The 26,620-nt window shown below is 42.3% G+C and overlaps 1 protein-coding gene across 1 annotated transcript in view; it reads right to left on the bottom strand.

The window, feature by feature from the left end:
* LOC126251965 (facilitated trehalose transporter Tret1-like) overlaps positions 1-26,620 on the bottom strand; it is a 93,945-nt gene that overhangs the window by 25,534 nt on the left and 41,791 nt on the right. The window lies entirely within an intron of this gene.

Here is a 26,620-nt window from a genome sequence, read left to right as displayed (position 1 = left end):
ACCCCCTTAATCGTTGCATGGGCACAATACAAGAAGTCTCTTATTTTGCTCTACTTTATATTCAAAGCCTATCGACTTCTGAGTGTATCCCTCGGTTTGCTTGTAAGCACTGTGACCTTTCTTGCAGAACAACGCTAATATAGACAAGCAATAGACAATTGGATTAGAAGCCACTTGCGACGAATGGTGTCAAATTTTGTAGTACAATACGCATTCTAACTCTACGAGCTACTTCATAGTAATTGTCACTGCAGACGCAGATTTGTAAATTAGGCACAGTGGGCCAGCTCGCTTCAAAACCTGGAGAGATGTTTTTTTCAAGTGCACGTTCCGACTTAAGCCCCGCGAATTTTTTAAATTTATTTTTCTTTTTTTAAAATTATGCATACTTGCCCAATGTTGCAGCGTCATTCCATACAGTGAATCGGACGACAGATGTTTTCAGATACTGTTTGTGTAGCCTGTTTAATATATTACAGCTGCCTAGTTGTCAGGATAAAGTAAGGTGGATAGCCTCCAAAGGCTGTTTATGACATTTTTAACCGGTGCAATGACATATATGGAATTAAAACTAAACTGCTACTAATATTTTCCGAAATCATTGACTACAAAATTTACTCTGTATGGCTCTACCCTCCTAAATGGCTCTTCCATTGCTTTAATGCACGTGTTATACGGAAAGCAAGATCTGATCGGTCACGAAACGAGAACGACATTGAAAAATTTGCACAGATGTGATAAGCTGTGTCTTTAATGTGCCTGTCGATCGCGTCACGTGACTCTTTTCAGTTCTTAGCACACAGTTAGCACGTATAGATGCTTAGAATAGTAGTGTCTCCCTCCAAGTATTGGTGCCCGTAGAGAGGTTTCGTACGATTTCGTGCAACCCTACACAACGTAAATGTGACCCATTTCCTTCTTCGGCCCGGACTTGGCTCTCTCTGATGCTCATCTCTCTGCTCACATGAACCGCTGGCTAAGAAGACAACATATTGGCACAGAAAATGAACAGCAGAATAGCGTACAGAATTGGCGGCTGCCTTCTATGACAGCGGTATTGGAAAGCTGGTAAACGCTACGAGAAATGTCTAACTCGAAGCGGCGACTGTGTAGAGAACTAGCTGGAATGTGCAGCAAACTGCTGCAAATAAAACATTTTTAATTTTCATTGTGGTTTCTATTTCACGACCGATCAGACCTTACTTTCCGAACAGTCATCTTAGTACACTAAACAATTTAATGCATCTGCGTGCGTATATTTGAACGTTTTAGTGGTTCAAATGGCTCTGAGCACTATGGGACTTAACTGCTGAGGTCATCAGTCCCCTAGAACTTAGAACTACTTCAACCTAACTAACCTAAGGACATCACACGCATCCATGCTCGAGGCAGGATTCGAACCTGTGACCGCAGCGGTCGCGCGGTTCGAAACTGAAGTGCCTAGAACCGCTCGGCCACACCGGCCGGCTCGTTTTAGTGGACGGTAATTTCTCTACCGAGCGGCAGTGCCGCATGGTAAAAATGCGTCCTTCATTGTTGCAATTATCTCAAACTAAAATGGAAGTAATTAGTATTTTCGGTAGTATTCTTTGGGGGCTATTCCGAATTGCGATCAATTTTTTTCGCAAATAATTTTTTTTACAAGATTAAAATTTCCCCGAGTAATATTTCTTTCTTCGCGAAATGATGCAGAAGTATTCAAATGTTGTACAGAGAACTCTAGAACTGAAAGGCACATTTCTTCTCGGCCAGATTCACGGGACCCACAATATTCGGCTATATAATACACGACGCTGACATAAGCCCACTTAGTTTTGATGCACTGATGTGCCATAACCGAAGCAGCCCTGTTGCCAATTGGTCGACTATTTGAAGATGCGCAGGAAGCTCGAGATAAGGACACCTGGCATTACTGGGACTTTACACACAAATATTCCAGTGAGGTAACCATGCATCTCGTATTCCATCAGCTTCTGGCCTCTATGGATCCTTTCATCTCGAGACTCCAGAAAATGGCAATTGAAGAAGATAAACAGCTGCCGCCTGAGATAAAAGATGTGCTTTTCGAACCATCTCCCGGTTGACAACCCCACAGTGACTCTTCTGAAAGCAATAATGACATAAGCGAAGAATGTGGTTACATTTTAGATATAAAAATATACAATAACGACTAAAACATTTCAACACGACAGTTTCGGCTTCTAATTTGTTATCAGCGAAATTTTGCTTGAATCCGCTAAATTTATAATTTTTGATCCGCCAAATGGATCCGACATTTTGAAATTTGTAATTTCGACATCCGATTCCTAATGACCGATCCAAAGAATCTAAAAAGAGCACAGTTTCGTAGGATTTTATATCCATTTTTCTGTTATGTCCAGGTTGCGAAGCGATCTAGCCCACTGTGCGGCGCCAATATGAGTAACTTGCCCCACACCGGGGGCGCACACGTGGGTAGCTGTACAGTAAAGCCAGTGTTCTGTTCTAAGTGTCATGCATCTGAACACGAGACTTATTCCCAACGTGCAACCTGTGCTTTCGGTGAAGTTCTAGTGTACGAGTATACGCGAAGTTTACGCACAGTCATGGACTTCCTGAACATACACTATCAGTAATGAAGGAGCTAAAATGGAAATTGTCCGCATGTTAAAGATAGAAAACTGTAGAATCGTGGTCGCTCTATTCGCATTTTAATTCGCGTTCGACTTCCAAAGCCATTCCTGCTTGACGACAACCTTCTAAACGGAAAACCGGTTAGCAATGGCAGCAGATCAAACAACGAGTTTTTCATTTTTTAGTATGGAAGTATACTCTCAATGTGTGACGGAAGAGTTACTTAATGTGGCTGTATTTTTATCTGCAAGGACCAACAGTAAAAATAATTTACTACTTCCACTTACTAATTTTTATAACGCTGCTGAAGGTTGCCTTATTTGTAATAAATATCATTTCGTACAGCTTTTATCGATTTCTGAATCTCAATGACGATCGCAAACACACACTCTCTCTCTCTCTCTCTCTCTCTCTCTCTCTGTCTCTGTCTCTGTCTCTGTCTCTGTCTCTGTCTCTGTCTCTGTCTCTGTCTCTGTCTCTGTGTGTGTGTGTGTGTGTGTGTGTGTGTGTGTGTGTGTGTGTGTGTGTGTGCGTACGTAAACGTAACTCCGGCAGCAGCAACGTAATGAATTTAGTTAAGTCACAAGAAAACATGTTTTATGTCATCAATAAAGGAAACATTTATTCGCCGACAAGATTGGAACTGAACTACCTACACTATCGGAAACATGTTTATCGGAGGTTGTTTTGTGACCTCGGCGACCTTGGCAACGTTTGCCAGCAACGCGAGGACGCGGACAGGCGGGAGTCTGTGAGAACCAACTTGCTTCGCGTCTAGCAGTTTCTCGTTCGAACTACAAAGCGCCTCGAGCGACTGGGAAAATGTGTGTGACATTTCAAGTTGAACTAAAACTTACGGCACAGACGATCGTAGTCATGTAGTAATGCTGCTGAAGTAAAACTGGTAGAATTACGACCCATATACCTCAAGCAGCATTCCACCGAAACTCAGCACATGCCATGTTTCTTGACTTCCGGAAGTCATACATTTCTCTACAGTCATCACGTGAACAAAACACGAGCTTGTAGAATACAGAATCAGATTTGTGACTGGCTGGAACCCTTCTTAGAAGTTAGTCTTGAACGTAAAATGTGGAAACTGCTTCGGGTCTATCCCAAGGCAGTGTTGCAAGACCGTTACCTGTAAATGACCTGATGGAAACCGCTACAAGCTCAAAGAGCCTTAGGATGGTGTTTTTACTTCCCACATGAAAGAAGCTGAAAGATGGACAAATGTCAGACCGATTCATTGAATAGTCTGAAGAATAAATTACTTCAGTAACGAAGGTGTCAGCCTATGAAAAACCTTCGTAGATCAATCCTTGACTGTTCTTCGCCGAATGATTTGGAGTCATCCTGGAGTCATAAATAGGTACTGCGAGAAGAGCGTGTTCCATTACACAGGGGATCAACAGAAAATGTCCGAGAGGTAAGGTTTCAGTAGTCTACTAACAACGTATTACTTCTTCCGGTATATGCCTCAATCAGTTACCAATTAAAGAATTACGAGCTACAAGAGAATGTCCTCGTTGGAAGATAAGAAACGGAAAAACACTAGGGTGAAATGATGTAATGAATAGAGCGTTCTCTAAATGTGGACAGATACATGATAATGTCTATGACGGAGAGAAAGAAATCGGTAATATTACAAGATTACTGACTAAGATCTAGAGCACATCAGAGTATTTAAATACTTACAGCCAATATACTAACTAGCGCGATGAAATAGAAGGAACACCTGAAGGCGAATAGAACAGATCGAGGAAAGACCATTACATCATTAAAGGAGATCGCTTAGAGGACAATAGTGCGACTAATTAAAGGGTGTTGCTGTAGTGTTCGGAGTTCTTATGAAGCGGTGATGATCACTACAATTGCTCTAACCCAGGACCGTGATTTTACTAGAGTAATTGCCAATTTACTGGACAATCGAAGATTCAGTGTTGAATTTCAAGTAAGTGACAGCCCTTGGAGGGACAAAAGAAATGGTGTAAACCAAGGGAGTGTATTGTCACCGGTGCTCTTGGAAGTTTACACAAATGATCAGCCAAGACGTAATACACTCGAAAGTTTCAGATGCGCTGATGACCTTGCTTTGACGATACAGACAGATGACCTTGAACAAGGCATTGACAAGAGCTCAAGCAATGTTTTCTGATTACTACACTGAGGTGATAAATGTCATGGGTTACCATGTCGGACCTCCTTTCGTCCGGCGCAGTGCAACGACTTGACCTGGCATGGACTTAACATGCCGTTGGAACTCCCCTGCAAAAATACAGAACCATGCAGCTTCTAAAGCCATCTATATTTGCGAAAATGTAGCCAGCGCAGGATTTTGTACACGATATGACCTCTAGCTTATATACCATAAATATTAGATGGTATCTGGATGGCGAAATCATTCGTTCGAACTGTCCAGACCAATCGTGAACAAGTGCAGCGCACTGTCGTCCGTAAAAATTCCATCATTGGCTGCAGAAGGTCTCCAAGTAGCCGAACGTAACCCATTTCCAGGCAATGATCGATTCAGTTGGATCAGACGACGTAGTCCACTCCATGTAACCACACCTCACATTCCATTAGCATTACGGATCCACTATCAACCTGAGCAGTGCCTTGTTGACAACTAGTAGGGTCTATGGCTTTGTGGCGTCTGTGTCACACGCGAACCCTGCAATCAGCTCTTACCAACTAAAAGCGGGACTCATCTAACCAGACCACGGTTTTACAGTCGTGTAGAGTCAAAGCGATACAGACACGAGCCCAGGAGAGGAACTGCAGGCGATGTCGTCCTGTTAGCAAAGGCACTCGCATCGGTTGTCTGTTGCCAAAACCCTTTAACGACAAATTCCGCCGCACTGTCCTAACTGGACAGGAACAGGGAATCAGCGATCATAAAGCGGTTACTGCATCGATGATTTCAGCCGTAAATAGAAATATTAAATAAAGGTAGGAAGATTTTTCTGTTTAGAAAAAGTGACAAAAAGCAGATTTCAGAGTACCTGACGGCTCAACACAAAAGTTTTGTCTCAAGTACAGATAGTGTTGAGGATCATTGGACAAAGTTCAAAACCATCGTACAATATGCGTTAGATGAGTATGTGCCAGGAAAGATCGTAAGAGATGGAAAAGAGCCACCGTGGTACAACAACCGACTTAGAAAACTGCTGCGGAAACAAAGGGAACTTCACAGCAAACATAAACATAGCCAAAGCCTTGCAGACAAACAAAAATTACGCGAAGCGAAATGTAGTGTGATGAGGGCTATGCGAGAGGCGTTCAATGAATTCGAACGTAAAGTTCTATGTACTGACTTGGCAGAAAATCCTAAGAAATTTTGGTCTTTTGTCAAAGCGGTAGGCGGATAAAAACAAAATGTCCAGACGCTCTGTGACCAAAATGGTACTGAAACAGAGGATGACAGACTAAAGGCCGAAATACTAAATGTCTTTTTCCAAAGCTGTTTCACAGAGGAAGACTGCACTGTAGTTCCTTCTCTAGATTCTCGCACAGATGATAAAATGGTAGATATCGAAATAGACGACAGAGAAACAATTAAAATCGCTCAAAAGAGGAAAGGTCGCTGGACCTGATGGGATACCAGTTCGATTTTACACAGAGTACGCGAAGGAACTTGCCCCACTTCTTGCAGCGGTGTACCGTAGGTCTCTAGAAGAACGTAGCGTTCCAAAGGATTGGAAAAGGGCACAGGTCATCCCCGTTTTCAAGAAGGGACGTCGAACAGATGTGCAGAACTATAGACCTATATCTCTAACGTCGATCAGTTGTAGAATTTTGGAACACACACTATGTTCGAGTACAATGACTTTTCTAGAGACTAGAAATCTACTCTGTAGGAATCAGCATGGGTTTCGAAAAAGACGGTCGTGTTAAACCCAGCTCGCGCTATTCGTCCACGAGACCCAGAGTGCCATAGACACGGGTTCCCAGGTAGATGCCGTTTGATACAGTTGCCCACAGTCGTTTAATGAACAAAGTAAGAGAATATGGACTATCAGACCAATTGTGTGATTGGATTGAAGAGTTCCTAGATAACAGAACGCAGCATGTCGTTCTCTATGGAGAGAAGTCTTCCGAAGTAATAGAGATTTCAGGTGTGCCGCAGGAGAGTGTCGTAGGACCGTTGCTATTCACAATATACATAAATGACCTTGTGGATGACATCGGAAGTTCACTGAGGCTTTTTGCGGATGATGCTGTGGAGAGGTTGTAACAATGGAAAATTGTACTGAAATGCAGGAGGATCTGCAGCGAATTGACGCATGGTGCAGGGAATGGCAATTGAATCTCAATGTAGACAAGTGTAATGTGCTGCGAATACATAGAAAGAGAGATCCCTTATCGTTTAGATACAATATAGCAGGTCAGCAACTGGAAGCAGTTAATGCCATAAATTATCTGGGAGTACGCATTAGGAGTGATTTAAAATGGAATGATCATATAAAGTTGATCGTCGGTAAAGCAGATGCCAGATTCACTGGAAGAATCCTAAGGAAATGCAATCCGAAAACAAAGGAAGTAGGTTACAGTACGCTTGTTCACCCGCTGCTTGAATGCTGCTCAGCAGTGTGGGATCCGTACCAGGTGGGGTTGATAGAAGAGAGGGGGAAGATCCAACGGAGTGCAGCGCGCTTCGTTACAGGATCATTTAGTTTGATTGATTGGTTGATTGATTGTGGGAAGAGACCAAACAGCGAAGTCATCGGTCTCATCGGATTAGGGAAGGATGGGGAAGGAAGTCGGCCGTGCCCTTTCAAAGGAACCATCCCAGCATTTACCTGGAGCGATTTAGGGAAATCACGGAAAACCTAAATCAGGATGGCCGGACGCGGGATTGAACCGTCGTCCTCCCGAATGCGAGTCCAGTGTGCTACCACTGCACCACCTCGCTCGGTGATCATTTAGTAATCGCGAAAGCTTTACGGAGATGATAGATAAACTCCAGTGGAAGACTCTGCAGGAGAGACGCTCAGTAGCTCGGTACGGGCTTTTCGAGAACATACCTTCACCGAGGTGTCAAGCAGTATATTACTCCCCCTCCTACGTATATCTCGCGAAGAGACCATGAGGATAAAATCAGAGAGATTAGAGCCGACACAGAGGCATACCACAATCCTTCTTTCCACGAACAATACGAGACTGGAATAGAAGGGAGAACCGATAGAGGTACTCAAGATACCCTCCGCCACACACCGTCAGGTGGCTTGCGGAGTATGGATGTAGATGTAGATACGTTCGTCGTACGTCTCACATTGATTTCTGCGCCTATTTCACGCAGTGGTTGTTGCCTGTTAGCACTGACAACTCAACGCAAACGTCGCTCTCTTGGACGTTAAGTGAAGGCCGTCTGCCGCTGCGCGGTCCGTAATGCGAGGTATTGTCTGAAATTTGCTGTTCTCGGCACACTGTGGATCTCGGAATATACAGGGTGGTCCATTGATCGTGACGGGGCCAAATATCTCACGAAATAAGCGCCATCTAGCGGGCCAACCATAGCGCCATCTGGTTTCCCGCTTCAACCTAGACAAATTTAGTTCTTTTTAGTTTTTTCGTTTGACGCTTATTTCGTGAGATATTTGGCCCGGTCACGATGAATGGACCGCCCTGTATAACTCCCTAACGATTTCCGAAATGTCCATGCGTCTAGCTCCAATTACCATACCGCGTTCAAAGCCTTAAGTCCCGAAGTGCGGCTTTAATCCCGTAGGAAATCTTTTCACGAGAATCACCTGAATACCACTGATAGCTCCGCCTACGCAATGCTCTTTTATACTTAGTGTGCGCGATACTACCGCCATCTGCATATGTGCATAACGCATTCTCACGACATTTGTCACCTCAGTACATAGATCCCCAAGTGAATGCTGCTAACTCGAATAAATAAATAAATCAAGTACGGGTTGGAGCAACCCTTCAACGAATTCAGGGACAAGCTTGGGGGTAGCATTCGCAACAGAGTGATATAGCCAGCCCATACGGAATCTAAGAGGAGTGCTCGAAGAACTTAAATGAGCAGCTTCGGAAGAAGGGTGACACGTTTCTCGCAACACCCTGTTGGTTGAATTAACATGACTAGTGCTGGACGAATGTGCAAAGTTTTTGCTGCCACCGTCGTTTATCACGCCCTGAGAACAACAGAATAGGTTGCGTACAGAGGCATATAGGCACGCATTCTTTCCTCACTCACTACACGAATGGAAAATTAGAAAATCACAAACATTGGTACTAACAAGGGAACCTCCCCATCGCACCCCCCTCAGATTTAGTTATAAGTTGGCACAGTGGATAGGCCTTGAGAAACTGAACACAGATCAATCGATAAAACAGGAAGAAGTTGTGTGGAACTATGAAAAAATAAGCAAAATATACAAACTGAGTAGTCCATTCGGAAGACAGGCAACATCAAGGATATGGTGGGCTCAGTAGCGCCGTGGTCCCGTGGTTAGCGTGAGCAACTGCGGAACGCTTTATTTTCTCAAAGTTATGATCTGTTCGTTCGTTCATTGACGTCTCTGTTCAGTGTAATAAGTTTAGTGTCTGTGTTTTGCGACCGCACCGAAAAACCGTGCGATTAGTAGACGAAAGGACGTGCCTCTCCAATGGGAATCGAAAACATTTGATCGCAAGGTCATAGGTCAACCGATTCCTGCACAGGAAAACACGTCTGGTATATTCTATTCGACACTGGTGACGGTATGTGCGTCACATGACAGGAATATGTTGTCGACCCACGTAACTTGTACACTTGGCGAATGGGTGAAAAGATTCTTCTACCTTGCCCGATTTAGGTTTTCTTGTGGATGTCATAATCACTCCCAAAAAGTGATGAAAACATAAGAGTTTGTCACATAAAATGCAACAAATGAATGCAACAGTTTCACAGTCGCACAGTTTTCCCTGTGCTCTGTCAAAACGTATGTTTTTAACGTTATCAAATTTTCCCGTGTGTAGACTGTCAAATCCTGCATATGTCCAAGCAAATCTGAACATGTCCTGGAATTTTGGAGAGCGAAGTTGATTATGTGTGAGCACCTGAACTTTGATAATTGTCTGAAAATAAAAAATGAAACTCTTCACGCGAGGGAAGACTTGAACCAAGGACCTTTAGTTCCGCAGCTGCTAACGCTAACCACGGGACCACGGCGCTACTGAGCCCACATTATCCTTGATGTTGCCTATCTTGCGCATGGACTACTTAGTTTGTATATTTTGCTTATTTTTTTTCATAGTTCCACACAGCTTCTTCCTGTTTTCCCGATTGATCTGTGTTCAGTTCTTCAAGGCCTATCCACTGTGCCAACTTATAACTAAATCTGAGGGGGGTGCGATGGGGAGGTTCCCTTGTAAGCACCCTGCACCTCGCACGTTGTTCTTGGTTGCGGAGAGTGCAAGTAGATGTAGATTGATACAGAGTCTTACCAGTGCCAGTTTGTGACGGGAAAAGAAAGGATGATGGTAGAACACAAGGAACACTCCTCCACACACATTAAGCTGAACTGCAGGTACTGGGGTCGGCAGCCATCAAGATGCTGATTAACATAGTGCATAAGCGTCATATCCCGTATTTCCCAGAATTGCCACCGTGTTGAAAAGGGGTCAAATTAAGCTTATCCGTTTACGTTCAACCGTTTTTTAGAAAACGACGGTCAAAGTTTTGGAGGTAATTTGTGCCTTTCAGCGAGTAAATAGACCAGCCGAAGAGGGGCTACTGCCGCATTTTCACAATTTTGCATTTTGTCCAAAACCCGATCATTATTTTTATCTTTGTTTTTCGTTTATCTACCAGTGGCTATAGAAAACTACTACACGGATATTTTCCAGTGCATATTTAAATAACGTTGTCATTCGTCTCCTAATTGTCTGTCTGGTGAATAAATTTACAAATAGAAAAAGTAATACTAATAAATCCGTGGGAAAATTAATTGAAATTGATTTCGGTGAAATTCCAGTAGCGTATCTTGATTCATAATCAGTTGCAAGCGCCAGTTTTCGGAGAAGCGTTCAGTGATGCTTGATTTTATGTGAAATTATTGCTAACAAGTGAAATAGTCGGTAATGTTAACGACGCGTCTTTCCGGGGTAAGAGTCATATGAAGAAATGTCGCTGTGGCAAATTTGGAAGTTCTGTGTTTCCAATGTGTGTACTAACGGTATCATTCAATGGAAACGCACCGTATCTTCCTTAAAATAACTATTTGAATAAAATATAATAATTAAGAACTGATATAAGAGTGGAGGATAAGAATGAGAATTTAGAAGTCTGTACGCATATGTATTCTCTAACCTGATAAGAAAAATTCATGTAGTAACCTTGTAAGGTTTTGTGCGGATAAATGAAAAAAATTAAATAAAAAGAATAATCGGGTTTCGAACACGGGACACAGAAGCGAGAGGCCGTGATGCCAGTCACTATGCCACCAATTGGACTGAGGTTATAGCGCGCTAAAAGGCATCTAAATTGCGTCGAGAACATTGACCTCCGTTTTTTGTGAAAAGGGCGAATATTTACGGATAAGCCAGGACACGTGTTCGTTTATTTGGGCTCTGTTCCACTGAGCGTAGTTTCTGGGAAATCGGATTTATGGCACTTGCCGTGGTCTCCTCTTAAGATTTGGAGAACATTGCCGACACGTACATCCGCTTATTGGACGTCCTAGTTGACGGTCAGAAAAATGAAACCTTGACCATCACTTGCAGCTGACAAACTTTGCGCGCTGGCAAGCCGTTAAGTAACAGGGAACATCGATTCTCCTGTCAGTTCTCGCGAAGTCCATCCAGACCTGCTGACGACCAGACCCTGCCGACAGAAGAGGAAGCGCCACGACGTTATCTCGGCTGAAATTAGGGTTGGTGGCAACAAACACTAAACTTGTCGACAGGCAGCATTATGTAACGGATTGTGACAGGAGTGGTATGTTTTACTATCTTAGTTCTGATACACGGATTTACGCATGCTGCGACGTAACGCGATAACTGCCGATGTCGGCACCGTCTCTTTCTTGCGTCCTGTTGTTTCTCAGCATGACGCATTTCTTCACTCCCTTTGTCACGACAGTCGCGGCCACTAACAATCACGATGAGGTTCTAAAAATGGACCTCCTCTGATCTCAAAGAACTAACTTTCACTCTATAACCTGTTACGTCAATATTTTCTGCACAATCTTCTTGGAGCACAAAATCAAGCGGTTTTGACGGATAGAATTATACGTTACTCGGAATGGTGAATACTCAACAGGAAAGAACCTAATTTCAATTATACCCCAGGGAAACTTGACACACTGCGGACGGGTCCTGAGTAAACACTTGTCTCGTGCTCCATCCGTTACGGACGGATCTCGAGGTAACTCTTGTTTTCTGCATGCTGTCTGTAGATGCCATCTCTTGTCATATATTTTTAACTAATTCGTCTATTTAGTTGTTTACATCAGTACTTCTCGATTATTGAGCATTTTATATCATTTTGATATTTCAAATAGTTTTAAATGGTTTAAATAGAGAAAACTGCACCAGTTACTTATTTTTTGATGCTTAGTACAACGAGTTTAAGGAATTTATTCCCATTTTCAAGCTTATTTGCGCATTTGTTTGCATATAAGCAAATGCTCTTGAAAATTGGCGTATATTCTCTCAACGCGTTCTGCTAAGCATAAAAAAAGAGTAACTGGGCAGTTTTCACTATTTAAATCACGAATGACACAGCTGCAGGCTTTCCTGAATCATTTAATATGATGAACGAAATTAAGTTTCAATGAGTTACTACTTTCGCAGCAGACTTTGAAATCAGGGCTACCGGAGCCTCGATATATCATGTTGAAAAGATAACGCTTTAGCTGTAAGACTTGGTACACCTAGGTTCGCAGCATTTTAGCTTCATCGTCACGTGTAATAAAATCTGTAATCTGAACATGACTTGATTTGATTGTACCTGATGACGCAGCTAAAATACTGCGAAACTGGTCGTGCCTCTAAATAAAGACTTACAGCTAAAGCGGTCTAATCTTAGCAGAATTTATTATTTCTCTCCTAAAGGTCTTCCTGCTCTTAGAGACGGCTCTATTCAGAAAACGGAAGGAAATGAACGACTGTGAAATATGTTCTAGACAGTGACATTAGACCTGTGAAGAAGCGGAAGGATGCAGTGTTTTCAAGTGATTCCGACCATAACGCTGAAGATGATTCTGTTCTTGTGAATGATTCGTTTTATCATAATGTTAATCCTTTTGAGACGGCACTCGAGTCTCACTCACCAATTTCCTCGTTATATTCAAATGATGTCCCAGATACTCTCAGAAACACTGAAATTGTTCACTTGTAATGCTTTTGTCTGCATGAAAGTTTGACGCTGGATGCTTTTAAGGAAATGCAGGACGATCTTGACTGTGTCCACTCGCTGCACGAAATGACCTCTTTACTGAACCGCTGATAAATGCAACATAATGTCCATAAACAAGAAAATGAAACGTCTAGACACAGTCACGCCATTTAAATAAGGGGTGCGTTCAATATATAGTGCAACACATGTATTCTGAAAGCAGGTGCCGGCCGGAGTGGCCGAGTGGTTCTAGGTGCTACAGTCTGAATCCGCGCGACCGCTACGGTCGCAGGTTCGAATCCTGCCTCGGGCATGGATGTGTGTGATGTCCTTAGGTTAGTTCGATTTAATTAATTCTAAGTTCTAGGGGACTGTTGACCTCTGAAGTTAAGTCCCATAGTGGTCAGCCATTTGAACCATTTTTGAAAGCAGGTTGTTTTCATTCAGAATTCCAATACACCATATTATTCCCCCAAACCCTATTTTTCAACATAATCTCCATTGAATTCGACGGCCTTACGCCAATCTTACTAGAGGGGAGAGGCAGGAGGCTATATGAGCGCATGGTACCACTCTACAGGTCGACGTCGGGGCCAGTATCTTGCTGCATCACTAACCTCCCGGTTATCCACGTACTACAGCCAGCAAAGTGCATCCTTCATTGGGCCGTACCTGTGAAGGTCTGGAGGTGTGAGTTCCAGGCTGTAGGGTGGATGAGGAAGGACAGACCAGTGAAACTTTTTGAGTTTCTCTCGGGTACGCCGACTTTTGTGAGCTCTTGCGTTGTCGTGGAAGAGAAGTTCGTTTTTTTGTGGCGACGAACACGCTAAACTCGTTTCTTCAATTACAGACTGAGCTTTCGTTCACTGCCAGATCTACGTAGAAGTTCTGCAAACGCCTATGAATATCTGCGATGCTCTGGTTTTCCACCAAAATAAACCCAATGGTACCTCTGCTTGGAACGGAACTCCGTTACAGACGCCTTAATGAAAGCTAAGTATAGCGCTCCCACCTATCGGGACTTCATGAAACTATAGAGGTTGAAGAGATGATATTCCAGTACCCCACAACAAATTCCAAATTTTTTTAAATCGAAACTGTCCGAGAGAAAAGTAGTTTTGTAGAATTACTTATTGAACGCCCGTCGTACATTCCGCGTAAGGACTACAAAGATAGGACAAATTATTACTCGTAAGAAGTCATATGGATTGACATTTTTTCCCTCGCTATTTGCGTGTGGAACACGAAAGGAAAGGAGCAATAGTGCAAGGTACCATACATTTATTTGCGGCGTATGTGAGTAGATGTAGATTTAGACGATGTTCTCACTAGATTATTAAAACAATATTAAGAGAGTTTACTGGTTGTAAAATTATCTGTAACAGTGCAGTGCACACTGGTAAAGCGTCGAGTTCCCTTCGGTCTGAAAACGATTGTGTGTACTACGTGTTTCACATTGTAATGGAATTGGTCAGTAATACACTTTCACCATGTAGTAAAGAACACGATACGTTCTATAAATTTACTACGCGACACAAGGACCGATTATGAACTTCATTATCATGGAAGTGGTTTGTCGTTTGATCCACAAGTTTTCGTGTGTTTTTGTAGTTTTCGAAAACTTTATTATTTTTCATGTACTTTATTTAAAATTTATTCTATTGCGTCATTATATTATTGTATATAATTACAATATTATGTCTCACATTAATATCGTTTATTAAAACTTTTATATTAACTTAAGAAAATAGTGCCATAAAGTAACTACTTCGTCACAGTTGCACACCCTTAGCCGTATGTATTATCTTTGTTGTTCTCAGCTCTCTCGTGGTTGGCAGGAATACACATGTGTTGAGAGTTCTACGTGTTTTTGTAGTGCGTAGTAATTGAATATATAGTGCTTGGTCTAGTGAAGTTATCAAATACCATTTAAAAAGAATGAAGAATGAAATTAAACCCTACGACTTTTCATTCAAGGTTTTTTGTAAAATAAACTGAAGCCAACGACCTTTTCCATCAGCAAGAAAAAATTCGCACTCAAACTGTTCCAGGATGTCGTTAAAAAGATGCATATTCAGTCACAAATAGCCACTGTCAGATCAGTTACATAGAAATCTTAACCGTAATCTGTTTAGTTCTGCTTTTTAAAGTACTGGAAAGCTTTCACGTAAATCAGTTCAGTGCGGAAGATGTGAGGTTTACCAAAACAACATTTTAATACTCTATATTCTTATTATTTAATACAGCTTATGTTAGAACGTCTTATTCATGAACAGCACCCACAGCATGAATCAAACCGCACGCATGATAGTCTTGTTTCACGGAAGGTCTACTTGAAAGAGCATTGCGGGTTTGACGATAGGTAACACACTCTCTTAAGCTTCCTGGGCAAAATGCTGTACAGTTTAGAAAGATTTGGCAGACTTGTGGGGAATTGAACGGGCGTAACACTATGGAATAATAAACAAGTAATCGAGCGAACTGGTTCATCTGAACACGCGAACCACCTTCAAGAACACCGATTAGAAATACTTAACATTTTTTTTGCCCACATCAGCTGGAGGACACACATTCGCCATCTAGAAGTTTTAGCTTTGCACCAGCAGTGGAGGAATTACAAAACAAGAAAAACTGCCATAGCACGACGGCGGCTGTTCCTTGAGTTTGCGGTTACTTGCCGTGTTATTTTCTCCTTTCTTTCAAGGAACGCGCCGGCATGTAACACGTGACACGCGCAACATCCATCTTTCTGAGAAAGCCTTGTAGCGATTACGTCTAGCAGAGAGAAGATATTCTTAACAGGATGCGTTCACGATGCTGCTACACTCCCTTGCTGATCACGAGGTACGTACGACAAAGTTTACTCGTTGAGTGAGTGTAGAGGAATGTGTACGCGGTTCTATAAATGGAAGCTTCTTGATGAATGTAAGTTAGTGTGGATGGGTAGGATATACGTTCCTCTAATGTTCGAATACAGTATTAATGCTATAAAGCTGGATTAATTCACGTCAATAAATTCGTTGGGAAACGACACGGAAAGTAACGAGCACTTTAAGGTCGGTTGTAGGGAGAGCAGATGGTCGACTACGGTTTATTGGGAGAGTTCACAACGCTTTAATAACTTATTCTTGAGTACTGCTCGAGAGGTCGTGAGCCCCCTCAGGTCAGATTATGGGAACACATCGAAAGAATTAGGTTTGGAGGGGGGGAGGGGGGAAGGGGTGGGTTTGCTACTAAATGTGTTAGTAGTCGGAGAGATAATTACTAGAGGTCAGGGATTTGACTAGGTGGGGGAATTACTCGAGGAAACAGGAAAATATTTTCAAGAAAACCTGTCGATGAAATTTTGCGACAGACTGAACAACTGCCTCGAACGTTGAAGGCCAAAACAAAGAATGCTAAGGCTTGTCCACTCGCTCCATTTGCGAGTGAACATGAAAGGGAGTAACTATCGATAGTACCCTCCACCAATCAGTAGCTTTCGGAATTTGTATGTAGATGTGTACCACAAGCATTTCGCCTGCGACGTATCACATTTCGGGTGGGTTAGTTAATTTTGAACAACAGTCAGTCAGCGGAACCGAAATCGAGTATTAGTGCATGAACGATGTGTACAGGTGGGAAAGAAGTGTTACACACGAACTCATCCTGTGAGTGTTTCAAAGATATTTCTTTGCTGACGATGTCAAGATCGACATTTTTCTTCTTCTTTAATCCGGGGGGGGGGGGGGATGAGGGCAGTGATTTTTTGTAGCACACACATGTGACTGGTTGAAAACAGCTGTGTCAATGCACAGCGCAGCTTCATTTTCCTCACTAGCTTCCGAAGGTAGAGTTCCAACTACCACAGTGCTCGGTAAGTCATCGCTATTGACGGACTTTACCACCGCCTCCTTCGCTTCCCAACATTTTAATTCAGTAGTTACTTACATCATGCATACAAATGATGTCCAAATAATTAGAAATATTTACAATGGTTACGAGCTGCTAATGTGAGCTAGATGTGAGCTGAATAACGCCATTAAGTTCGAAAAAGTGAACCACATGCCTAAAAGTTTGTTAAATTACTTTGAATATCATCAGCGCTGGCATTATAAGGGTACTTTAAGTATCATTTCGGTTATCTCGTCAGGTGCAGTTTGTTAGCTCAGCTCATCTGTCGGAATTCGTGCTTTCTCTCAACAAATCATCTCTTCCTGCACTGATGGTATTGCACTTTGACGCACAGTTAACTCACACATCAACAAACACAAGAACAACCTTAACGTTTGTTTGACATTTTTCAGTTTGCGTCCAGTTTTTTCATGGGAGTAATATCCAAGCAAATAAACATTCTCCCCTAAATGATTTGATGAAGATATTGTTCTTACTTCGACTGATACGTTTTCTAGAAAGTGAAAAACACTTGGGGTGTTCCGGATTGGGTCGTAAACGGTAAGTTTCAGCTGAATCTGCCATTTCTCTGTTTCGGGACCGTTGACCCTTGATGTTACTCAGTCAATGCGATCTGTGCCATGATACCGTTTTCAGTTTCGGCGACTGAAGTAAACATCGGGTGATAAATGAATTTGTTGTGCAGAAGTAACATGTTACGAAGCTGATATTATTTCTAATGGATTTTGCGATTCTGGAGGTCCAGGGGCAGCCCTTCCTGTTTCAAACATTTGTACATGAAATGTAACCAGACTGGAAGGTGGTTGTTGTTGTGGTCTTCAGTCCTGAGACTGGTTTGATGCAGCTCTCCATGCTACTCTATCCTGTGCAAGCTTCTTCATCTCCCAGTACCTACTGCAACCAACATCCTTCTGAATCTGCTTAGTGTATTCATCTCTTGGTCTCCCTCTACGATTTTTACCCTCCACGCTGCCCTCCAATGCTAAATTTGTGATCCCTTGATGCCTCAGGGCATGTCCTACCAACCGATCCCTTCTTCTAGTCAAGTTGTGCCACAAACTTCTCTTCTCCCCAATCCTATTCAATACCTCCTCATTAGTTACATGATCTACCCACCTTATCTTCAGCATTCTTCTGTAGCACCACATTTCAAAAGCTTCTATTCTCTTCTTGTCCAAACTAGTTATCGTCCATGTTTCACTTCCATACATGGCTACACTCCATACAAATACTTTTAGAAACGACTTCCTGAGACTTAAATCTATACTCTATGTTAACAAATTTCTCTTCTTCAGAAACGATTTCCTTGCCATTGCCAGTCTACATTTTATATCCTCTCTACTTTGACCATTATCAGTTATTTTACTCCCTAAATAGCAAAACTCCTTTACTACTTTAAGTGTCTCATTTCCTAATATAATTCCCTCAGCATCACCCTATTTAATTTGACTACATTCCATTATCCTCGTTTTGCTTTTGTTGATGTTCATCTTATATCCTCCTTTCAAGACACTGTCCATTCCGTTCAACTGCTCTTCCAAGTCCTTTGCTGTCTCTGTCAGAATTACAATGTCGTCGGCGAACCTCAAAGTTTTTACTTCTTCTCCATGAATTTTAATACCTACTCCGAATTTTTCTTTTGTTTCCTTTACTGCTTGCTCAATATACAGATTGAATAACATCGGGGAGAGGCTACAACCCTGTCTCACTCCTTTCCCAACCACTGGTTCCCTTTCATGCCCCTCGACTCTTATAACTGCCATCTGGTTTCTGTACAAATTGTAAATAGCCTTTCGCTCCCTGTATTTTACCCCTGCCACCTTCAGAATTTGAAAGAGAGTATTCCAGTTAACATTGTCAAAAGCTTTCTCTAAGTCTACAAATGCTAGAAACGTAGGTTTGCCTTTTCTTAATCTTTCTTCTAAGATAAGTCGTAAGGTTAGTATTGCCTCACGTGTTCCAACATTTCTACGGAATCCAAACTGATCTTCCCCGAGGTCCGCTTCTACCAGTTTTTCCATTCGTCTGTAAAGAATTCGCGTTAGTATTTTGCAGCTGTGACTTATTAAACGATAGTTCGGTAATTTTCACATCTGTCAACACCTGCTTTCTTTGGGATTGGAATTATTATATTCTTCTTGAAGTCTGAGGGTATTTCGCCTGTTTCATACATCTTGCTCACCAGATGGTAGAGGTTTGTCATGACTGGCTCTCCCAAGGCCGTCAGTAGTTCCAATGGAATGTTGTCTACTCCCGGGGCCTTGTTTCGACTCAGGTCTTTCAGTGCTCTGTCAAACTCTTCACACAGTATCTTATCTCCCTTTTCGTCTTCATCTACATCCTCTTCCATTTCCATAATATTGTCCTCAAGAACATCGCCCCTGTATAGACCCTCTATACACTCCTTCCACCTTTCTGCTTTCCCTTCTTTGCTTAGAACTGGGTTTCCATCTGAGCTCTTGATATTCATACAAGTGGTTCTCTTCTCTCCAAAGGTCTCTTTAATTTTCCTGTAGGCAGTATCTATCTTACCTCTAGTGTGACAGGCCTCTACATCCTTACATTTGTCCTCTAGCCATCCCTGCTTAGCCATTTTGCACTTCCTGTCGATCTCATTTTTGAGACGTTTGTATTCCTTTTTGCCTGCTTCATTTACTGCATTTTTATATTTTCTCCTTTCATCAATTAAATTCAATATTTCTTCTGTTTTCCAAGGATTTCTATTAGCCCTCGCCTTTTTACCTACTTGATCGTCTGCTGCCTTCACTACTTCATCCCTCAGAGCTACCCATTCTTCTTCTACTGTATTTCTTTCCCCATTCCTGTCAATTGTTCCCTTATGCTCTCCCTGAAACTCTCTACAACCTCTGGTTCTTTCAGTTTATCCAGGTCCCATCTCCTTAAATTCCCACCTTTTTGCAGTTTCTTCAGTTTCAATCTGCAGTTCATAACCAATAGATTGTGGTCAGAATCCACATCTGCCCCTGGAAATGTCTTACAACTTAAAACCTGGTTCCTAAATCTCTGTCTTACCATTATATAATCTATCTGATACCTTTTAGTATCTCCAGGATTCTTCCAGGTATACCACCTTCTTTTATGATTCTTGAACCAAGTGTTAGCTATGATTAAGTTATGCTCTGTGCAAAATTCTACAAGGCGGCTTCCTCTTTCATTTCTTCCCCCCAATCCATATTCACCTACTATGTTTCCTTCTCTCCCTTTTCCTACTGACGAATTCCAGTCACCCATGACTATTAAATTTTCGTCTCCCTTCACTACCTGAATAATTTCTTTTATCTCGTCATACATTTCATCAATTTCTTCATCATCTGCAGAGCTAGTTGGCTGGAAGGTAGCCCGAGAAAAACTATGAATGAATTGAAGTGACATAAGGGGCACCTTACTCTTCAGGTCCAGTCTCCAGTATGACTGTTTCGGGCCCTTCACTCTAGCATTGCCCTTCCTGTAAAGTTATTACATAATACTGCAACGTCTTCTGCTACCTTACAGAGCCCTGCATTTTGCTTAAAAATCTTGGTGATCTGATATTCCCTACATTCCTACTTTAAGAACGTTGGAAGTCCACTGCTCGTTCTTGCTGCTGAAACTATTGCGAACTCCTGTTCGCTAGAGCCTGAAAACAAGCCAAAGTTATTTCTAAGCTTGAGCTGGATCTTTTCGTGATGTCTTCCTGCCAACCGCCAGTTGCCATTCCATTTTCTCACTTCCCTGCCTTTCCGCTTCTTGGTTTGCTTTCTCGTGTCGTACCCGAAGGGCACACGATGGAACTAACTGCTGCACTGTAAATATTTTCCTACTTTAAGTCTTGCAGTTGCAGACTAGCGCCTCGCTGAATTCCATGCTAGGCTTCTCTTATATTCTTCCCAATGAAATGCCCACTATACTCCATTATTCATGAAACTATGGAAAGTCGTGTAACTCTCGTACTCGGGCTCAAATTACGAAGTATTTTATATATTGATAATGAAGTAACAAGAAGTTTCACAAGAAAATAACTGCGTTATCAAGTTCAGTTACTCACAAATGTTAAGAGAAACGTTTCCTAATTGTGTAACACGAATACCTATGTATTTTTCACAATCTAGCACCGTTCTGTTGAGACGAAACAAGTATGTATCAGCACACAATCGTCTTATTTCCCGTATGCCTACCCGCCATTTTTACAATAAATGCGTAACTGGAGCTTCCTGAAAACTTTAAACTTATTTGTAGCAGTGGGAAAAGAAGCAGCTTACTGCCAGCGGCTGTCCGTCGACACCACAGTGAAGGTCTTACAACACAGTTGTGGAGGTTGAAGGTACAGCATTCCGTTCGAAACACATTGCTAACCTCTTTTTGCCGTCAGCTTACAACTTGCAACAGCGATTCCAATAATTGACAGAGTTCCTCAGTAGTTTTCAGCATAGGTTCATAAAATATTCCGTCACGGATAACTTGACTCTGCTGAAAGAGACAATGCATCTAGCTTTCTTGCGCAGGCATAACCTGATGCGGTAACTGGGAAGACCCGCAAGGCTGCTGGGAGGCACGGTGCCCTAAGCCACATCGATGAAAGAGGCTTTCGTGGACATTTTCCCATATTGATATGGTCCTCCTCCTCCACTATTTTAAAAATCGATTTGGCGACGTTCTTTCTAACCCTCGTTAAGAACAGAACTGGTTCATTTGAGACGTTGTTTTAAGTCTGACTGTCATTGCTATCACTGTTAACACTCGTCCACTGTAGGAATTCCTACCCAGTGTTCTTTACTTGTAGAAAATCTCTCCTCCTCCTGGTCTTCTTCTTCTTCTTCTTCTTCTTCTTCTTCTTCTTCCTTCATAAAAGCAACACGTCATTCGCAGCCGACAATTAGGCAGCTGGAAAACCGGGCGTACTAGAAAGGTTTCAAACTCTGAATTGAGAAATCTATTTGTGGGCTTTTTAAACGTTCGTGATCTTTTTTTAATGTCCCTGAGCAGAAGATGAGAGTGAGTCTTCCGGTGGCCACGTCTGATTTTAAGTTTATGTGGTTGTTGCATTTTCGGAACCTAGACATAGGCCCCAAAAATTTAAATATATTTTAAGATGTATTAATCACAGTTCATGGGGGGGGGGGGGGGGCAGATAGGGTCTGAATGCTGAAGTTTCACAGAATCTTCGTGCACTACACTCTATTATGACGCAGTCTATGGGTTACTAGACCACCTGCTAAAAGGTGTTAGTCGTGGAGCACCAGGAGCGTATTTAAAAGCGTTATGTTTCGAAAACTATAAAACATGAAAATAAGCATTTCAACACTTAAGAGACTAATAAACATAAAAGTACATGAAATTGCTGCCTTTGACGGCTTAAATGAATCAAAGTTAGATATACTTTAACGATACCGCGCTTCAGGGAAGTAGTTGGGATTAGTAAATTATTTAAATGAATTTCATAAGTGAAGTTCTGTTTTGAACTGCGGTGTATATTCTTCCTAATATCACTCAAAGTTTGTCATTTTCCTACTATTTATTTAGAGTTAGGACAGAAAAAAATATTTCTTAAATGTCGAGACTTTCAGAAGACGTCTAAGTTTAAAAGACACAAATTTAATGAGGATTGCCAGAAAGGTCTTAAAATTTGTAGACAACAGCACCACATACAGCAGGCCACTGCCAAAAGGTATCAGTACGGGTGTAAATGACTTCGCATAGCAATTCGATAGCGAAACAGCCAGTGGACCGAAGTCCAAACGACGTGTTTACTCTCCACACTGCATCATACGTAAAATTTCGTTCGTACCATGCGAAATTTGTCTTTAGGGTGCAGACTGTAATTTCAAAATTTTGTACAGCTACACACACGGATAGGTACAATTAGACTGAACAGGTAATGAAGCTCAATAAGCTTGACCGTCAATTTAAATCAAACTTGTATATTACGACAAGGAACTGTCAATCTCTAATTCACAAATGGGAGACGTAGGACCAATCTGTGACGGGACCAATTTTGGCAACCAATCACTAAGTAATTTTTTCCAGTGTTTATATGCACCCATGGCAAACACACAAAATCTACGTCTTATATTACAGTGAACGTAAGTCAACATTTAATGCGAAATAAGACAGTAAAATTTTTACCTCGTCTGATTCGTTTTTGCGGCTTACGGAGGAACTATTGAATATGAATTTGATAACATACCCGAATCAGCCAGTTATTACTTGGCAAACTCATATCGACGAAAAGTTTACCAGAAATGTTGAGATCCCTGTCATGTCTGCTACTGCTGATAATATCTTCTTTTCAGCAATTTATTTTGCCTTAAAAATGTTAGTGAGTAACCGTTTTATGTTTGTCGGTATACCTATCAAGGTAACAGCGATGTACCTTGCACGGAGTGTACCCATTTTATTTCATAAAAGAAATGTAAGCTGTTACGGTTTTCCCCTCAATCATCAAAATCAATCACCTTCCCTCTCTAGCTCAGTCCAAGTTTTTGTCACTGATAACAAAGAGTTTGATCTCCAGTGATACCATGTAAAAATCGCGTTAAATATAGAAAAAAGAAAAGGAATGCACCTAGGCCAAAGAGTTCCATGTAATTACTGACAATGTAGTAATCGTTGAATCACAAGCGCGGTGACTAAAGGAGAATGCAACCGCTAAGTATTTGATTGCATTTGCTGATGACACGAATAGTTATCAGGATGCAAGTATCGTTACTAACATTTCCAGGGACGAAACCTCGTGGGAAACCAAAAAAGCATCGTCGGGTAGCTTGTGAAGAAGATGAGGTGTCGAGGCAGAGACAAAATTTGCAATGATAAAAGACAGTCCGTAGTGAGTGTTCATAAAGATGTCGAATCTAGAGGGAAAAACCTATCATTCTATAGTATCGGTTGGAGAAGAGTTTTGTATGCTCTCCTTCGTAACTGCAGTACGTTTAATGGAGGGTCTTACAATGAATCTCAGTCAGATATCTGCCTTTCCTGCGGTTATTTTTATCTGTCATTTCAATTTAAATCGCTCGGTACGCTTACTCCAAGCTATTTACATGGTATTACTGCTTCCAGTCATGTCAGCGACGCACGATAATAATAGGTAAGACCCGACTTCAATGTCAATGACGACTTAAGTGTGGCACAGATTTACAAGAGCCACTCATTAATCATAACTTATGAGTTCATCATTAAAGACTGACTTCCGCTTATGCCATTCCATGTCTCATTAGTTTCTAGTCCATCATCCAGTCATTTCCGTGTATCACAATCTAGTTATATCTGAGAAATTGTGACTGTCACAATGTTACCGTCACTTTTGCTCTTGGGTTTTATTTAGGATCACGTAATAATTGCAGTGGTACGAAAATAAAGGAAAACTAGAATTGCATACGTCACATTATGCATGGAGGGCCTCAGTCTTGTTTTACAGCGTACACAGGAGAAGGGGGCGGGGGGGGGGAGGCTGTGAGAAATTGATGCATACAAGCTTAGGGACGTATCGTAGGGACAGCGAGATGTTTCCCCACCAAGGGCGCAGGCATAGGTGGGAGAACACAGAAACTTACTGGGAAAAAAGTTAGACAGAAAAACAGCTTAAGAAGTAGCCGGGAGAGGTATCCGACGTATCCCATCCCTTGTGTTCTTATCTTCTGCCAACAAGAATTTCTGTGAGTTTGCGACTGTGACCGAACACAAATTATTGTTGTGTCATTTGTAAGCGGCGTTAAAGTAGCATCAAAAAGAAACGACTATTACCAAAGAGAAGTCTGTCGCTAAGATGGTTGATGTGATGTAACTGGACAAACCGTAGCAGTGCTTGGAGCCAAGGACGAAACACCAGGAACCGGGCATCGACCGATGCCGGTCATCGAGCCATCTCCTCAACACCCTCAAGCAGTAACAGGACGCTTCCATGACAAAGTTCTGCGTAAAAAATTTTTGTTTATCTATAGACGCAATCACATGTTTATGACACAGTCATAACTGGTTTCGGCCGTTCAATGACTATCTTCAGATGCTAAAGGCGACATACACTGAACACAGGTTCATGCGTTGCGTGTCAGTGCCCTCGGCCCAGCTTTCAGGGGGCCACTCCGCTATGACTGAGTGTGAAGTGACGGCAGCTGCTGCCATCATTGTGTATGTTCCAGAACATTACCGCATGGCAAACAAAGTCAGCTATGAGCAGCTGCATGTAAACCCCTCCCGAACTACTAGCCGTCGTCGTCGTCGAACAGCTGGGCAGTAACGTGACATCCAGTCGTCCAACCTGTATTGACCAGTACTGTACTGATGACACAGCCGCCACTGTCACCAAGCGAAGCAGTCACACGGACCGTCCACCCTACACCTGACAAGGGAACCTCCCCATCGCACCCCCCTCAGATTTAGTTATAAGTTGGCACAGTGGATAGGCCTTGAAAAACTGAACCACAGATCAATCGAGAAAACAGGAAGAAGTTGTGTGGAACTATGAAAAAATAAGCAAAATATACAAGCTGAGGAGTCCATGCGTAACATATGTAACATCTAGGATTAATCGAGCACAGGAGCGCCGTGGTCCCGTGGTTAGCGTGAGCAGCTGCGGAAGCAGAGGTCCTCGGTTCAAGTCTTCCCTCGAGAGAAAAGTTTAATTTTTTTATTTTCAGTTTATGCGACAAACTCTTTATGTTTTGATCACTTTTTGGGAGTGATTATCATATCCACAAGAAAACCTAAATCGGGCAAGGTAGAAGAATCTTTTTACCCATTCGCCAAGTGTACAAGTTAGGTGGGTCGACAACATATTCCTGTAATGTGACGCACATGCCGTCACCAGTGTCGTATAGAATATATCATACGTGTTTTCCTGTGGAGGAGTCGGTTGACCTATGTCCTTGCGATGAAATGTTTTCGGTTCCCATTGGAGAGGCACGTCCTTTCGTCTACTAATCGCACGGTTTTGCGTTGCGGTCGCAAAACACAGAGACTAAACTTATTACAGTGAACAAAGTGGTCAATGAATGAACGGACAGATCATAACTTTGCGAAAATAAAGAAAGTAAACTTTTCACTGGAGGGAAGACTCGAACCAAGGACCTCTGCTTCCACAGCTGCTCACGCTAACCACAGGACCACGGCGCTCCTCAGCTCATTCTATCCTTGATGTTGCATATCTTGCGCATGTACTACTAAGTTAGTATATTTTGCTTATTTTTTTCATAGTTCCACACAGCTTCTTCCTACACTGCTGGCCACCGTAAATGCAACACCCTGAAGGAAGCATCCGAATCAAGTGAAATTTACACCATGGGTTTGCAGCGATGAGATATGCAACTGATTAGAATTTCAGCGCAGACGCACATCACGCGCGCCTATGGCGCCACCTCATAGCGCCATTTAAGGCTTGGCGATTTCGACGAGTGTACGTTTGGCACGTGTATTTACCTTGTGGTTGTTTCACAAGACGATCAGTTATGCCTCGTAGACAACAGCGAACATCTTTTGATCAAGTATCCGAGTTCGACAGAGGAAGGATAGTGGCTTACCGAGATTGTGGATTATCATACAGAGAAATCGCTAATCGTGTTGGACGAAACCAAACAACTGTAGTGCGGATATGTGACCGTTGGATGCAGGAGGGTACGACGGACCGACGTGGTCGATCGCATTCACCTCGGTGCACCACTGCACGTGCTGATAAGCAAGTTGTGCGCATGGCAGTGACGGATCGCTCAGTGACATCCCGAATCATAGCACAGCACATTGCGTCTGTAACGCATCATCTAGTGTCTGCGCGTACCATTCGACGCC

This window comes from Schistocerca nitens, chromosome 4 (assembly GCF_023898315.1).
Source record: "Schistocerca nitens isolate TAMUIC-IGC-003100 chromosome 4, iqSchNite1.1, whole genome shotgun sequence".
NCBI classification, from domain to species: domain Eukaryota; kingdom Metazoa; phylum Arthropoda; class Insecta; order Orthoptera; family Acrididae; genus Schistocerca; species Schistocerca nitens.
This window is presented reverse-complemented; position numbering and strand designations above follow the sequence as displayed.